This window comes from Aptenodytes forsteri, unplaced genomic scaffold (assembly GCF_000699145.1).
Source record: "Aptenodytes forsteri isolate BGI_AS27 unplaced genomic scaffold, ASM69914v1 Scaffold54, whole genome shotgun sequence".
In the NCBI taxonomy this organism is placed as follows: domain Eukaryota; kingdom Metazoa; phylum Chordata; class Aves; order Sphenisciformes; family Spheniscidae; genus Aptenodytes; species Aptenodytes forsteri.
In genome coordinates, this window is record NW_008796044.1 from 14,499,898 (window position 1) to 14,509,141 (window position 9,244).

Here is a 9,244-nt window from a genome sequence, read left to right on the forward strand (position 1 = left end):
TAAGTCTTCCCAACTTTCCCGTATTGGGGAAAATAGGTCCCCATCGCTCTGCCTGCTGCGCGGTCCCCCATGGCCTGCTGCGGTTCCCAGCAGGACCCCAGCCCCGGACCCGGCGACGCTGGTGGGAGTTTTGCCTGTATAACGAGTATGTTTTGATTAATGAATGGTAATTGAGGATGGAGGTGAAACTGAAATCAGGTTTTATGCCACACCTATCCCACGGGCTTAGTCCTTTTCATTCCTATTTTGGCACATAGTTAGAAGTGGCCCGATGTTCACTGAAAACAACCAAGGTTAAAACGTCCAACCGTGACGGTTTAGGTGTGCTTTCCTAGTGCCAAAATTATCTCAAGGAGTTCCTGTCTCCTGCCTCCCCGCAGCAGTTTGCCCCCCCTCAGCTGTACCAATGCAACCAGTTTCTCTGTCTTTTAATACTGGTTCCCAGCACAGCCTCATGTGCTGCGTGATGGGGCAAGGAGCGAACTTTATCAGAGAGGCCAGGAACGAGCAAGTCCAAGGTAAGAGGCTCTGCTACTGAAGGAAACACATCCTGGAATAGAATACAGGACCATCAGGATGCCAAAAACCAGGACCACAGGAGGCTCTAGCTTGCATGGTCTGGGCTAGAGAAATCTTTTGGTTTCAGGAAGCAAAAAATTTGGGTTTGGAACCAAATTCTGATTTTTCCAGCCACAAGCCAGCTGGTGACACGGACACTTCTCAGCAAGGGCTGTCAAGGTGATTCGGGAAGAGCATTAATGTAGAAATGGCCCCAGAGCATCACAGAGCTCTCAGGCCTGTGTGCACAGGATGTTGGGTTTAGGCTAGAAAAGAGAAGAAGGAGCAATCGAGGGAGGAAAAACTTCTTTTTTCCATCAGCAAGAGGCAGAGCAAGAGGCTCAAGGGGGAGATTTACTTTGCTGCGGGCCGATCATGCGTCAGGAATGAGATGGGCGAGCATGGCCCTGCCGTGGCAGGGAGGGACAGGCTGGGTGATGGGTTGGGGCCCCTCCAGCCCGATCGACGGCTCCTCCGCTCTCAGGGGCAGCGGCTGGAGGGGGGTGTTCGCCCTGCGAGCAGAAGTGCCCGTTTCCCTAGGGAAAGTCACTTGTTGATCCCCAGATTCCCACGTGGCGCTGCCAGCCCTGGATCCCAGCCGCCATCCGCCGGCACCGGGGCGTGGAGCCGAGCGGCTTGTCTGGCTGGGATGGCTGCTTGTCGGCGCGGGGCGAGCCGGGAAGGCTGCAACCCCTGGCCAAACTGTGTGGGGAAGGCTGTGGGCGCTGCTGCGCTGGAGGCGCGGGTGAGCTGCACGCCTGCCGAAGCAGAAGCTCACACAAACATTCGAGACAGCGACCTCAGCCCGGCAGCCAAGCTGGGACATTGCTCATGGGAAGAACAAGGCTATTTCACTCGCAAGCAGATAAAGGGCATTTCTTCCCCTTCCTTCCCCCTGGTTTTGCATTGCGTGTTTCAGAGCTGTACTTTCCACTATCTTCTCACTCCAGTGACTTCCCCACTCCCCTCCTAATCCTCTGTCTCCCCATCCTCACCCGTTTCCAGACTCCTGAAGGCAGCTCCCTTGCCCTCCCAGCATGGGGGCAATGAGCAGATGAGCCGGCAGAGTCAAATGTCTCAATAAAAGCCTGGCACGTCCCTCTGCAGAGGCGTAGGCAGCGGCATCCCCTCTGCACTGCGGAGGGAAGTCACATCTCCTGCCCCAAACTTTCCTGGCCCTTCCAGTGGAGCAAAACTTTTCTTTGCTGAGCATCTACCCCTGGAAAAGGGCCGTCTGTCCGTCCTGGCTCAGTTTCCTAAATCCCAGTGACCATTCCGTGCCTCCATCTCCGCAGCATCCAAAAATGACGCAAAGATACTTGTGGGCAATGACATGTCTGAACTTGGTCCTGCCACATCTCGAGCTGCCCCGAAAAGCGGGGCAGAGTAAAATGTTCGGGTTTAGATCAACCTCCAGATCTCAGCGATTCTCGAGAAGACTCAGCCGTCCTGTTGGCCCTGGAGAGGCAGCTCCATGACCTGATCAGCCTCACCTCACCTGCCTCCTTTAGGTGTGTCCTTCAAAGCCTACAGGGCTGTTTACACAGCAGCGTTATAAAGTAGGGACAAGTGTTTTGTTTTTCTCTCCTTCTTTAAAGGAAGTGTCATGCAAAACGGTGTTAGTGCAGCAGATAGGTTACTGCCTGGGCATCTGCATGAGAGGAACAGATCTCTGTCCTGGCAATGTGTCACCTCAGCAGATAAAAGCCTGTCCAGGAAGAGATTGGGCACTTGATATGGAGGAAAATTATCACCTCTTTCTTAATCATTCCCCGCCAAACTCGAGTTAAATTAACTGATTACAACCTGGCTCATGTGGTGCTCCCCAGCCTTTCCCAGCATGGTTCCTCGCACTGTCCCTTCCCGGCTGTGGCTCTGTCACCCCTCCTGTCCCCCGTCCACTTCGTGTCATGGGGAACAGATTAAGCCCAAAGATCTTCATTTCTGAGCTGGAGGATACGTGTGTCAGTGCTGGCTGTGTCTGGCACACCGAGCGTGGGAGGTTTTGAGACTCGCAGAAGAAAATGGTGATTTGAGCTACAGATATTTTCTTAAAACTCATTTTTATTTCTTTGGACAGAGGCAATTCTGAGTGCACAAAGCTGAAGCTTCCTCTGGGGGATCCTGGGCCACAGACCAACTTTAAAAGCGCTTCCAGTCTTGCTGGGAAAAACAAAGTGAGCAGAAAACTTGCTTCTGGCACCTGCTTTGCCCCAAGAAGTCGGTGGGGAACCTGCGCTGCTTGGGGGCTTGCTTCCCCCATGGTGCCCACCGCAGCTCCGGCACTTTGCTCTTCTCCCCCCCAAGGAAGCTCTTCTTGCCCTGCCTGTCTTTTCACAGGCATCGAGCTGTGTATTTCCATTTCTTAATGGAGTGGGGCATTGATGTCATGTTCCTATATACGCTTTAATCAATCTGCAGATGAAGGCAGTGCCATGCATTTATTAATCTTTGAGGTGGGAGGCGACATCTCCGGTGTTACCTGAGTACAGAGTGAGGTGACAACTCGTGGCAAGGTCTCTGGCTTTACTAAACCAGTTTTAGGCCTTTACTGTTTGGTTTAAAGTTGACCTGATGGGAACGTGTAAGATGGGGATCCGGCTCACCGGTCTGGCTTGTCAGCATCCTCCAGACACGGAGAGCCGTTAGGACCCTCAGTGGGATGAATTTTTCCCAGTGACACCCTTTGAAAACAGATTTCCTTGATTATATTCCCTCCCTAAATCCCAGATCAGCTCTGAAAACCTGAACTGTGGTAGTTTTGGAGGGAGCTTTGCCCAGTCCCTTCGAGGATGAAACCAGCACGTTTTGCATCCGTTAATTCAGAGAGGGTGGAAATGGAGCAAAACCTACAGTGCCGGGGTCAAACACAACGGCGCGGCGTAGCGTGAGCAGAAGGTGCAGTGGCCGGCGGGGATGCCCGTGGTGGGGATGCCTGGGGCAGTGTCCCCGGGGCAGTGTCCCCTGCAGGCTGGTGATGAGGCTCCCCCCTGTGGGACGTCCCCGCACCGCACACCCATCCCAGCCTGTCCCGGCCATGTGTGCACCCACCCATGTCCAGTGGCACTCGGGTGGCCGGTGGACACGTATGGATGGGACAGGCTTGCAAAGCCCCCCCCATCTGAGCAGCTCAAGCAGCAGCTGGGATAAAAGCCGCCCAGCGATCCCGCCTGCCAGAACAACCTCCAGTGATTTTTCAGTGCTCGTTGCTCAGGTTTGCTGGTTCATCTCTGCGTTTTTCAAGCTGTATCAAGAAAAAAAAAAAATCTGTATTGTGGCTCTGTGGTTTGTCTGGCCACGCTCGGAGCGAGGAGGAGCTGTATTTTAGCAAAATGTTCTTTCAGCGACGGGCAAGTTTGTCTGCATGTAACTATTGGGAAATAACGGAGACTGTATTCGGGGACTCTGCATTGCACCGGACTTCTGCTGCTTGTCTGAACGGGAGGGAGGCTGCCCAGGCGTCTCTTGCACACCAAGGTGGCCGATATCACCGCTCCCGATTCACACGTGGTGAAACCGAAGTGTAATGAGATGATGACACTTGCTCTAGGGGAGATGCAGGAGCAGGCCCGGAGCGCAGATTTCCTAAATCCTGCCCAGTTCACCTCCCTGGCAGCGTGCCTCGCTTAAATCCACTATGGTGCGGTCGGCATTGTTAATATATATTAACCGCGGGGTAAGCTGGGTGCTGCTGGTCCTGAGTGCTGGCAGGTCCGGCTGGAGGCACCGAGTGTCTGCAGGGGAAGCCGGCTCTGCTCCCGTCTGTGTTTCAGGTCCTACTTGGCTCATGCAGGAGTTAGCAGCGCCGGGGGTTTAATCTCAAGGCTCAATAAATTGCCTTTCCGAGGGATCTGAGTGTGGCACTGTCCCCCGAAGCAGGACCTCCTCAGGGACTTGGTGCACACTGATGCAGAGACCAAAGCCACCGATGGGTATTGCCAGTCGGCGCATTTACCCTAGCGTTACAGAGAGAAATAGCATCCCTGCCATTTGAGCATGGCTCTGGGATTTATATTTTTTAGCCCATTCTGAATAGAGTGCTATTTTAGGTTAACCTCTCTTATTTCCTCCTTGACCATGCACCACTGAATGCTTCAGATGTAAAGTTTAGAAAAGCAGGTAAGTTAAAGCTTTATTAGTGCTTTGTACAGCTAGAAAATAAATGAAGCCGGGGTCAGCACCGTGAGGAGCCAATGCTCACGTCAAGGCAGCTCCCGTTTGAAAGTCGTCAATTATCTATTACGAACAGGGAGGCGGATTCCTGCGGCCGATACAGCCATGCTGGTGTCCTGACATTTCCAATTCCCCGGGTATTTTTGAAACACATTAAAAGAGAAATAAAAATTAAATTGGAGCCCCGGCCGTGTGCGTCGTGCTTGGGATGTTAAAGCAGCAGGATAATAAGATGGTGCCAGAGGTATGTTAAAAGAGACACAATGATTTTCAGCTGGGTGCGTTAGAAGAGGCGATGCCAGCATGGACCCAAGCAGCGTGGCACACCCCTGGGAGGGAGCACCGTGCCGTGCTGTGCCGTGCCGCTCCGGGGCTGCCCCGCGGCTGGGGGATGTCTGGGCAGGCCCTTGTTTACCGTGCGGTCACGGCAAATCCCCACTCGCTCATGCTGGGAGCAGTTTCCTCCAGATTTTCCTCTCTGAAGCCCTCCGTTGAGCAAACACCTCCCTTTGCTACATGACCAAGATGTGGGGAGCGTTGGGTGGGCAAGAGCAATTCTCCAGCGGCGCCCGCAGCCTTCCTGCGCCCAGGCTAATATCATTTTAGCTGCCCCCATCTCATCTGGATTAATGCCACCAAAGTCATTAGCGTTACTGGGGATGTCTGCCAACGCGGGAGAACTGCAGCTGGCACGAAAGTTGTTTGATGCCTCCTCCCTCCGAATGCCCTCGCTCCTTGCCACCCTTGCTGGTGGCAGATGAGGTCCGTGCCGGAGCTGCTGCTAGGCAGCTGATGGCCGGAGCTGGCACGGAGCAGCGCCGCAGGCTCGGGTTACCCAGCTCCTGCTGAAATAGGAGCCTGGACAGGACAGAAATAAAATGGTACAAGTCAGGAGGAGCAGTGGGGAGGCTGGAGCTATTATAAAGCCATTATGGAGCTATTACAGCACTATTAGCTATTGCTACTCTTGCTCCCTGGAGAGAAGGGTCCCAGGAGCGATCCTGCTGCCTCCATCCCCTGCCCTTGGGCTCAGCCCCAAAAGGGTATGCCTTCACCCAAGGCACCTCATGGCTGATTTCTTCATTGCTAAATGAAACGTATGATATAGGACCCACGCATGTCTTTCTTTAACACTTTGAGGTGGTGACTCCAGTGCTAGCAGGGATGGGAGGACCAGCCATGGTCAGGCATGACCTGGGGTAGCTCCCATGGTTGAGACAGAAAAAGAAAAACCCAATTCTTCCCTCTGAGGAGGAGAATTATTTCCAGCATCACGAGAAAACAAAGCAGACCAAGAGGGATTATTTTCCCCAAACAAGATTCTGTTTGAAAACACCCACTTGGAGTCACACATCATTTTTTTCTTCCCTGCTTGTTGCAACTTTGCCAAATCCAAAAATTTCAATACTGAGTTGGCCTCTAAATTCATGCAACCAGCTTAAAATTCCTAGGATTGTTGTTTTATTTTGAAAAATCTCATTCTTTTTGTTCAGTGCTTACTGCTGGAGCCCTAAAAGACCCCATTTTCATGTGTCTCTGACCACAGCGGCTAGAAACACCCTTTTGCTCTCCCCTCTGCCCCCCCATTTTCCTGATTCCCCATCGATCGAATGAATTCTGGAGCCGGGCCTCAAAGCAAACATGAAGCATTGGGAGATTTGCAATTGATGGTAGGAGTTGTCAAGAGCTGTTGTCAGCACAGCGTACAAGATGTGTGTGAACCATTCCCAGCAACTGTTCCTTCCCAAGCCAGCTCTTCTGACAAGACAGAAAGCACATGGAGCCGCCTTTCCCGGCACAGATACCCGCCGCAGAAGATGAAACGAGAACTTACCCTGCTGTCAGTTTGAGCGGCGTTGGAATTGAGCTGGAGAAACACCCCCGCGCACGCACACACCTGCTCCCACATACTCTGGCTCAGCCCCAACCGTCCCCGCGCTGCGTTTCACGTTCAAGGCTGAGCGGGTTTTGCTGCCGGGACACATCTCGGTGCCTAGGATCGGGTTGGGACAGCCGGAGCTCACTGGGGACCCACGGACCCGCTGGGTGGGAGCAGGTGGAGCGGCCGGGGCCGGCTGCCCGTGCCTGGGCTCTGGGAGGACACAGCGGCTTTGTTCGCCTGTGTGCGGTGTGGGAGGCTCCCCCAGCTTGGCACCAGAAGGTTAGTGCTTTTTAAAAGAAAGACTACTGTTTTCACCCTGTGTTTTTGGAAAAACAACAGGCGGGCTGGGCAGAGGCACGAGAGCCACCCTGGCTTCTTCTGCCTCGAGTTTCTGCTGCTGTGGGCACCTCCCCGGCTGCTCCCCTGGCCCCCTGACCTCCTCCTTCCCATGCAGCTGCAGCCCAGACCCCTGATCCCGCTGAGCTTGTGTTCCCTCACATCTCCTCCTTGTTTCTCTCCCTGTTCTTCACTTAGCAGGAGAGGTCTCTGCTGTGTCAGCACCACCAAGAGCAGAACAGAAACACACAAAGATGTTTCCCCAAAGCTAAGATTTCTCCAGCCTTGGCCTTGCATGGGCATCTCAGCTTTCGTTGTGGCAAACCAGCCACCCGGCCAAAGCTCATTGCCCTCACCGCTGCAGAGCTGGACCTAAAGATTCGCTGTCAGATGCCTCAGCAACCACGGGGCTAATGATCCAAATAAGAGAGAACCCCCAAACATACTTGGAAAAAAACACCACATGTGCTTTGGGACTTGGTCTGTGGTATCTGAGCTGGGATCAGCAGGATCTCCAGGGGCTTTTAGCTGGGCTCCAACTGAGACGCAACACACACGTGCCCTTTTCTTAGGAGAGCTAGGTTCAGGGTTTGTCCTCCCTGGCTTTCACTGTTATCAAATGCCTGCCTAACGAGATTTATTAAATCAAGTAACTTCCATATAATAATGACAGGAGTGCAGATTTCCTCTGCTCAGGCGGGGCCCGCTGCGACTGTGCAGAGCTATTAGAGGTGACTCACAGGGGCAGGTGGACTCGGCCAGGATCTTGAGAGGGCTGGCCCTGTCCCCAGGATGCAGGGAGCAAGACTGGCTTCATGGTGATGCCAAGAAAGCGGGTGTTTATCTGCATATAATGATGTTTTTGCTGTAACTCGATTAGCATGGAAGGTGTTTTTCCTTTGGAGGAGTTGCAAGATAACGTCTCGTTATGTAAAGGATCCAAACAGCAAAGGGCTGTTACTAATTGGCAAAAATATTTAAGTTTCCCACCTGGAGCTGGTTGGGTTTGCTGATGAAGTTGTCTGCAGCTCAGCTGCCTGCTGGCATGGAGGCTGGGGAAGGACCCTAGCTCCTGCAGTGGGTGGCTGTCGGTGAGCCTCGGTGCTGGCGGATGCTCTTCCAGGGAGTGAAGGTCAGGAGCAGGTTAACACCCAGAAGGTGTTTCCTAGGTGCGGGCAGGGTGTTTTGTTTGGCTTGTCTCGTAGCTCCCTTCCAATGGCAGGAACAAATATTTCCTTAGTATAATGACTGGAATGATGAAAATTTACTGTCTTGGCCTTAAATGATGAGCAACATCCTGGTCTGTGTCCCTAGCTTGCCCCACAGATAAGGGCTGTAATGCTTTTTGATTAAGATAACAGGGAGCCAGACCTGTCCCTGCTCTTGACAAGTTTTAATCTCGTGACCCAGTTCCTGGGCTGAAGTGGATTCACACAGCAGCAGAGGGGGACGCTTCTCAAATCAGGGTACTGTAACTATGTGTCTTTAAGCCTTTCTTAACTGCTAATGGTGAAAGAAACAGTCTCCAAGCCCCGCCAAAGGGCCCTGTCCCACCTGGGGCAGGTGGGTGAAGGGTGGGAAGATCTGGCCTTTAACCTTGAGGAGTTTTTCCCGGTGTGCAGTTGCTGTGTACTCTGCTGTAGCTCGATAGCTTTAGCAGTCAGATCCAGGGGTGGGGAACTTGACTGAAGTGTGTCTCATCTATGTAGCCTTTTCAGTGGGGTGAGACGTGAATAAAAGTGCTGAGACTTTGGGTTTGTGGTGTCAGGCTTTAAATGCAAACAGTTAAACCAGGAGGAGGTTTCATGGGGGCAAAATGAGCCCTGCAGCGGCACCAGGAGCAGCTCTGAGCCAAATGCTTGGACAAATTTTATATCTCCAGAGCTGTAGACAGTGCTCTGATCTCTCACATCACTCCTTAGAGCCACACTGCTAATCCTTTGTATCTGTGTGTCGTGGTTTAATCTCGGTCGGCAACTAAGCACCACGCAGCCACTCGCTCACTCCCCCCTGGTGGGATGGGGGAGAGAATCGGAAGGGTAAAAGTGAGAAAAACTCGTGGGTTGAGATAAAGACAGTTTAATAGGGAAAGCAAAAGCCGCGCACGCAAGCAAAGCAAAACAAAACAAGGAATTCATTCACTACTTCCCACCGGCAGGCAGGTGTTCAGCCATCCCCAGGAAAGCAGGGCTCCATCACGCCTAATGGTGACTTGGGAAGACAAACGCCATCACTCCAAACGTCCCCCCCTTCCTTCTTCTTCCCCCAGCTTTATATACTGAGCATGACGTCACA